The sequence below is a fragment of the Lotus japonicus genome, chromosome 1, assembly GCF_012489685.1.
Source record: "Lotus japonicus ecotype B-129 chromosome 1, LjGifu_v1.2".
NCBI classification, from domain to species: domain Eukaryota; kingdom Viridiplantae; phylum Streptophyta; class Magnoliopsida; order Fabales; family Fabaceae; genus Lotus; species Lotus japonicus.
In genome coordinates this window covers 57,506,565-57,512,886 of record NC_080041.1, presented here as the reverse complement: position 1 = coordinate 57,512,886, position 6,322 = coordinate 57,506,565, and the positions used below count along the sequence as shown (strand labels likewise).

Genomic DNA, 6,322 nt, shown 5'->3' with positions numbered 1-6,322 from the left:
AATTGAGTTAACTAGGCCACAAAATCATATTTTCTTTAACTCGGGTGGAATTGCTCAAACTCGGTAGATTCCGAGTTTGCACCTATTTTCCACAAGTCCAAGTCAAAAATCAATTTTACATCAACTCTTGCCAAAAACGACAATGTTTAGCTAAGTTGGGGTTACTTTCATACCCTTTCTCTTTCGTGAGTTGTGAAACTCAGAAGAGACCTATTGCTGGAGAACCACTTCATCCCTTACATAACTCGTCTGGTCGCCGCCGCAAGGCTTCTTCTGTGTCACTCTCCATCAATTTCCGCCGTTGTAAATTGGATTGAGGTTTCATGAGAGCTTCAACTCCTCGTACCCTTGTTGTCGCAGTGACTAGGGGAGGGATGGCTTCTTCTCCCCTACACATCCCTCTGTTTATCTAATCCATTTTGGGGATTGGAATACAGAACCTTTAACTTGAACCTATATTCTGTAATCTGTATGACCTTACTTCTATTCTGTTTTTGGTAATTGCTAACTGAACTGAACCTTGAACCTTTTACAGAATTACTGAATTGTTCTGTTTTGTGTGCTATTATTCATTTTTAAAAACTCAAACCAAAATGCCTGAAATTGGTGCATCATAATCTTCAAGCAACACGTGTTGTTGCCTCTAAACCTAAGAAGATGCTCTTGATTTGGTGATGTATGCTTTATGTGATGTACTAAGTAATATTGCACTCTGTTGTGGTTTGCTGAACTTTCTTAATGAGATGCACTCTATTGCTGGTTTCAATCCTTTATTCAGCCCTGATTGAATAAACACTTGCATAAGCGCCTAAGCTATAAGATAAGCTCAAATAAGCTCTTCTTAGTCGGGCCTATATCAGTCCAATTTTATTTCATTCTCGGTTCCTTTTTATCTTTCTATACCTTAAAGACTCCCTGTAAATTCTTCAAACAATTTCCCATCTTCCCCAGTCCAGAAATGGAACCTCAGTCCCTGACCCGCTTGTCTTGTGAAAATTTCATGTCTTTCTTAATAGTTATTCATGAAGGTTAAAATAACCTCATCTATTGTGAAAAAGGAGATAGACACAATTTCCACATGAATCTTGTGAAAGATTAACATAAGATGGTCCATTAACCCTTTTCTATTGAAATATGGAAATGTGTATACTTGAATGTCTTAGTGGGATCCTCTCTCAATAATGCATTTCACAGTAATTAATACCTGTTAATTTTTTCCACCTTATGCTTACTTGATACCCCTTATATAAAACCAAAAATATCTATTGCTTAGCTTATCATTTTGCTGCTCCTTTGCTACACACAACTGTTTTTCCAAGAATTAGTGTGAAGGATCCATATAAACGACTTGGAATAAGCAAGGAAGCTGCTGAAGATAAAATTCAAGCAGCAAGGAACTTCCTGATTCAACAATACACGGGGCACAAGCCAAGTGTAGATTCAATTGAGTCAGCACATGACAAAATAATACTGCAGAAGTTCTATGAGCGTAGGAGTCCAAAAATTGACTTTAAGAAGAAAATGAGGGAAGTCAATCAATCTAAATTTCTTCAGGCTGTCAGAGGAAGATTTCAGACTCCATCCACAAAGTTCATTATAAAAACTTCACTAGTGTTCTTATTACGTAGACTCTTAAACTTGACGAGTCTTTGTATCTAGGTCTCCAAAATGATTCTACACGAGTTTGACATTTTACATAATGAGTCTATGAGTCAACTCTTAAAAACGAGTTGACCTCTCCAAAATGAGTCTGCTTAGACTCTCGAGTCCGACAACCTTGGTCCTGAGAATTAGTAGATTGATTATAGGATGAAAGAAGTTGTAATGCATAACTATTGTATTTATGTTTATATATCACATATTTGTATCTTTTTCTGAAGTTTTTGATTGGTCCTGTTTTTGTTTGAATTGTGAAGCATCAAGTTGAGATTTCAATTCTTACACGGCGGTAACGTGCTGTGTCATATGGCCAGAAGATTGTAGTAACTATGACTGTATCTGGGTTGAGTGGTTGTCTCTCAAGATGTCTCCATTTAACTACTGGTTGCTTGGCATCACCCCATGTCCGGGTTTTGTTCAATCCTGTGCCTGGGAAACATAAACAAGGGACAGCGTGTCTCCAACTGGAAAGGTGTTCCCTATTAGTCTTTACCTCCTGAACTTGGGATTTTCTTATTTTGAATGGTAACTCATTATTTTCCTCACATTGTCTCTTCACAGAACAAGTTTTTCGTCTCTTAGATTAAATTGCAATAAACGACAAGTTCATCTGGTCTGAAGTGCCATGGATGCTTCATATGGTGATATGGCAAATGATTCTGGTGGTAATTCTTCTTCTTAATGTAGCTTAATTTTTATATTTCATTGTACGGAAATTTTTATTGCTAGGCGTAATCTTGTGAAACTAGTGTATAAATTGGATTGTACATTTGTTCTGAAGCAATAGGTTTTTCAAATGTAAAACTACGCTTGCCTTGCCTATTCAGAAGATCCCCCAAGCGTCACTGCCAAGTGAGACTGCAGCCACTCACTCTCACTGGCAGCCTCTAGTACAAGCTTTCATTGTGCGTGAAGGGTATACGTGCCACCTTACTGGCCTCCGTTAACATATTTTTTTCTTCTGATATGGTCATCAACACCTCTCGATTATGTTTTCTCCCACTTTTGCTGTTTCATTTGTTGGGAGTGATATCTCGTTCAATAACCAATATTTGTTTTTTTTTTTACAGAGACAGTTACTGATGACTCCTATTCTTGTTTGTCACCTTGTTTAGTCTTGTAGTTGCTGTTAAGGTTGTCAAACTTGCAATTCTACCTAAACTCGTTTAGAGTAAGTTGACTTGACTCGAGTCATAAACTAAGAGTTTACCAAAAATTTAAAAAATACTTGAGAAAACCTGTCATGGCGTACAAAGGTAGTAGTCTAGTACCATTTATGATGATCCCATTGTTGTCAAACTCGCGAGTCAACTCAGAGACCTGGTACGAGTTTGCAATTCTTCAAGGGAAATCGAGTTAACTTTGCAACAGAATCGTTTTTTACTTGACTCAGGTGGAATCGCTCAAACTTGCTAGAATTGCCGAGTTTGCACCAATTTTCCAAGTTGAGTTCGAAAATCAATTTTACATTAACTCTAGCCCAAAATGACACTGTTTAGCTGAATTGGGGTTATTTTCATACCCTTTCTCTTTTGTGAGTTGTAAAACTCAAAGGAGACCTATTGCTGGAGAACCATTTTGCCCTTTACATAGCTCGTCCGGTTGCTGCTGCAAGGCTCCTCCTCCTCCTCCTCAGCTGGAAACTGGATTGAGGTTTCGCGAGAGCTTCAATTCCTCGCACCCTTGTCATCGCAGTGACTAGTGGGTGGCTTCTCCTCCCATTCACATCCCTCTATTTATCTAATCAGTTATGGGGATTGGAATACAGAACCTTTAACTTGAACCTCAAAAAAAACTTGAACCTATATCCTGTATGATCTGACTTCTATTTTTTTTCACTAATTGCTAACTTAACTGAACCTTGAACCTTTTACAGAATTACTGAACTGTTATGTTTTGTGTGATATTATTCATATTTAAAATTCAAATCAAAATGCCTGAAATTGGTGCATCAAAATCTTCAAGGAACACATGTGTTGTTGCCTCTAAACCTAGGAAGATGCTCTTTGATTTGGTGATGTATGCTTTATGAGATGTACTGAGTAATACTGCACTCTGTTGTGGTTTGTTAAACTTTCTTTATGAGATGAACTCTATTGCTGGTTTCAATCCTTTATTCAGCCCTGGTTACACCTTCTTAAGCGCTTATGCTATAAGATAAGCTTCAAATAAGCTCTTCCTAACAGGCCCATGTCAATACAATTTTATTTCATCCTCGAGTCCTTTTTATCTTTCTATACCTTAAAGACTATGTCCTGGTAAATTCTTCAAACAATTTCCCATCTTCCTCATTCCAGAAATGTAACCTCACCCTTATGAGTTTGTCTTGTGAAAATCTCATTTCTCTCGATAATTATTCATAAATGTTGAAAGAACCTCATTTATTACGAAAATAGAGATACATACAATTTCCGCATTATATTATCTTATGTAAGATTAACATAAGATGATCTATTAACCCTTTTCTATTGAAATCTGGAAATGTGTATACTTGAATGTCTAAGTGGGATTCTCTCACAGTAATGCATTTCATAGTAATTAATACTTGTTAATTTTTTCCACCTTATGCTTACTTGAAACCCCTAATATAAAACCAATAATATTTATTGCTCAGCTTATCATTTTGCTGCTCTTTTGTTACACACAACTGTTTTTCCAAGAATTAGTGTTAAGGATCCATATAAACGACTTGGAATAAGCAAGGAAGCTTCAGAAGATGAAATTCAAGCAGTAAGGAACTTCCTGATTCAACAGTATGCGGGGCACAAGCCAAGTGTAGATTCAATTGAGTCAGCAAATGCAGAAGTTCTATTAGCGTAGGAATCCAAAAATTGACTCTAAGAAAAAAATGAGGGAAGTCAATCAATCTAAATTTCTTCAGGCTGTCAGAGGAAGATTTCAGACTCCGTCCACAAAGTTCATTATAAAAACTTCACTAGTGTTCTTATTACTTGGAGTTCTGACAGGTCTCTTTCCGATTGAAGATGGGCCAACATTTCACGTAGCGATATCTCTGATCGCAACAATATATTTTATACATGATCGGCTGAAGAGCAAGATACGAGCTTTCCTTTATGGGTACGTAACCAATGACATGTCTTTCAATTTTTTTTCGATAAACAAAAGTTGGGTGGATTCGGCTCTGGTCACCACACTAGGCATAAACTGCGATTGAGTACTTTTCATATTGAAAGCATCATTTATCCCCATGATATGGTACTCTGATATGAATGATCAATGTGCCCTCCTCCCTTTAAATTTTGATGCATTTATGGTTTTTTTCTCAGCTCAATAGGTTCCTTAAAATATATTGGTGCAGGGCCGGAGCATTTATTTTTTCGTGGCTGCTGGGAACCTTCTTGATGGTGTTAGTGATTCCTCCTATTAGAGTACTTAAAGGACCAAATGCATTTGAAGTGATTTCATCATTGCTAAGTTATGTTTTAGAGGTATTGGTCTCAGGGTTTGGATGAGAAGTTTCAGACTCAGGATTTGGAGATTGGTTGGAGACAGACTTTTCATTTTGAGAAGGAGGAGAAAGAGGAAGAGGTGGTGGTATTGAAGTCAGAGGGACCGCTTTGATTGGAAAATCAGGAGCAACCAGAGGTTCTGGTCTGGGTCTAGGACAGCGGTTTGGGCTTGGAACTGTTTGGTAATATTCAGGAATTTCTGAGAGCCTTTCACTTGCAACTTGAAGAAATTTTCGAGTAGACTTAGAGTTATTGGATGGAGAGGAAATAACAACATCGGTAGGAAAGGATACCGAAGGAGCAGGAGAGAGAATTTCTCTATCAGAGGGTTCTTGATTTAAGTGATCAGAGGGTTTTGGCTCAGAGTCAGTCTTTGCATTGGTTAGTGTCTCAAGAGCTTATGTTTCAGAAGCTTGTGGATGGTATGGAAGTATAATGGGTGAGGTTTGTACAGAGGACTTTGGAGTTTGGAGCAATTTCCAGAGGGGTTCTTCCTCAATGGAAGGTTGAAAGAATGAAGGCCTAGGTGGTGAGATGTGAGAAGTTGATTGATCAACTGGTGAGGGTTCAGGAAGAGGAGAAGGTAGGGTGATGGTAGCATCAGGGTTGGATTCAACAGGAATTGCATCAATCAAATTTAAATCATCTTCATCTGAAAGAACAACAAACTTACTTGAAGCTCTGGCTGCAGATCTGGTAACTCTGGTAGAAATTGCCGCTTGAGTAGGCTCCAGAGTTGGTTCCAGATGAGTGACTCTGGTTGCAATTCTGACCTTCTTTGTCTTCTTCTGAGGTGGTGGTTCATCATCATCATCACCATCAGAGGGATCCTTTGTTTCAGAGGTGTCCTCTTGTTTCCTCTTGGTCTTCTTCTTCTTAGGCGACTCAAAGTCCGGAGGTTCTGGTAGATTTCTGAAGAATTCATCCACATCTATTTCATAACCTTGCTTCTTTAGATCATCAAGATAGTACATGATGGCCTCTGGATCATCAGCCTTTGACCAGAGAGGGTAATCCTTCAAAGGGACTCTTCTTTTCCTCACATCAGACTTTCTAGTAGCAGAATCAGCTTCATTGATGTAGGAGTGAAGACATCTCCAACAATGGTTGTTAGGTCTTCAGAGCATCCAGCCTTGGTCAGAGCCTGAATTAACTTGCTCTCAATGAAGAAATCAGATAGCAATCTGCCAAAT

At 38.3% G+C, this 6,322-nt stretch overlaps 1 pseudogene; it reads left to right on the top strand.

Moving 5' to 3' along the window:
• Window positions 1–355: 355 nt before the first annotated feature.
• LOC130731809 (protein CHAPERONE-LIKE PROTEIN OF POR1, chloroplastic-like) lies at window positions 356–6,322 on the top strand (annotated as a pseudogene).